Genomic DNA, 1,748 nt, shown 5'->3' with positions numbered 1-1,748 from the left:
CTACTATAATTATTATGTTGCAGAGGTTGTGGGGGGCCTTTTCTGAGTCCTCCAAAAGGATGGCTTTATTAGGGCCACATTAAGACTGTCGAGACAGAAGAGTGTTTCATGGATACATGAAGTCTATGAGTTGGGGGTACAATGTATATAGAGTTTTAGATTAAAACTGCATCCAATAAGTTGGCCTGACACATCTTTCAAACCTACAGAGGAATAATCACAAGTGACTAGTATTATTCCTTTGGGTCCAGTGGAAGCCTTTGATCTTCATGTGGAATGGACCCAGAACCGTACCCCAGCATTTTATCATACAGCAACCTTAACTCTGACACAAAGGTGTTTCTTTTGTTTGTTTTGAGGCTGGGTCTCGCTCTGTTACACAGGCTGACTGCAGCGGTGCAATCTCGGCTCACTGCAGCCCCTGCCTCCTGTGCTCAAGTGATCCTCCCACCTCAGCCTCCTGAGTAGCTAGAACTACAGGTGTGTGCCACCATGCCTGGCTAATGTTTGTACATTTTGTAGAGATGGGGTTTCACCATGTCGTCCAGGCTGGTCTTGAACTCCTGAGCTCAAGCAACCCTCTCTCCTTGGCCTCCCAAAGTGCTGGGATTACAGGCACGAGCCCAAAGGTTTTGTATTATTTTCCTGCCCCCAACTTTTTATTTTAAACATTTTGTTTTTTTCCTTTAAGCCTTAGGATGACTGGGAAGCCTTTTTGAATGGTATAATGAACACCTGTATAAAACTTTCATCTAGAATCAACAGTTGCTAATAGTTTGCCACATTTGCTTTCCATGTGTGTATCTCTATACATTTTCTGGACAAGCCATTTGAGAGTCAGTTGCAGACATAATGACCCTTCACCATTAAATACTTCAGTGTGCAGCCCCTAAGAACCAAGGCATTCTCCTACATAACCAGAATACTATTATCACCCAATGGAACTTAATATTATCATTGTCTACTATGTAGTCCATATACACATTTTCACAATGTCCCAGTCATCACATGGCTTAAACAAATTCAGAATCCAGTCAAACATCAGACATTGCACTTACTGCATGATTCTTTAGTCTCCTTCAATCTAGAACTGTTCCCAGGAATGTTTTAAGTATACTGACAAACCTTTGAGACTCTAAATGACCTGAGGTGTATGTTATCCTTACTTGAGAATAATTTTTCAATATGCATTAAAGATCATTACACATGAGCCAAGACTCAAATGCGCTGGCCTACTTACTTTGTATATCAATGTGTAAACTCCTGAAGACTTCCAGTAATGAACTCCCATAAGGCAGTTAGTTCAATGTCTTTATGGCCTCGGTGACAAATGGTTACAGAAAATGAGAGCTTTTTTCCTATCCACTAATGGTCAAGAAAAAAGCAGACAGATCCTCACTGTCTTAGAGAACCAAGTGAGAAAGCTGGTCGATGAAGAGGACTTCATCCAGAGAGGAAGGGATCTAGCTGACAGGGAAGATGCTGCAAGAGGCTGAGGGAAGTGCGGCTAGAGCAGTAAAACAGATCTGACAGCCTGGAGAAGATAAGAAAGTGACCTGACAAAAATGAATGGAGCAGAGTGCTAAATGAAGGGCCCTTTCCATGCTAATCTTGCATACTGCCCTCAACCAGCCTTAGCATAAGAGAGTTTCTATTTAGCTTGCTATATGGTGGGGTGGTGGCACTATTTAAGTTGCAGTAAAATGTGTAACAAACTCACAATAGGGCCCTGCAGGCATACATATATA

At 42.0% G+C, this 1,748-nt stretch overlaps 1 long non-coding RNA gene across 1 annotated transcript in view; it reads right to left on the bottom strand.

The window, feature by feature from the left end:
• LOC105538654 overlaps positions 1-1,748 on the bottom strand; it is a 5,425-nt gene that overhangs the window by 2,550 nt on the left and 1,127 nt on the right. The gene's annotated exons all lie outside the window — the stretch shown is intronic.

Source organism: Mandrillus leucophaeus, unplaced genomic scaffold (assembly GCF_000951045.1).
Source record: "Mandrillus leucophaeus isolate KB7577 unplaced genomic scaffold, Mleu.le_1.0 Scaffold1968, whole genome shotgun sequence".
NCBI lineage: Eukaryota > Metazoa > Chordata > Mammalia > Primates > Cercopithecidae > Mandrillus > Mandrillus leucophaeus.
The sequence above is the reverse complement of the archived record's forward strand: the minus strand, read 5'-3'. Positions and strand labels throughout refer to the sequence as shown.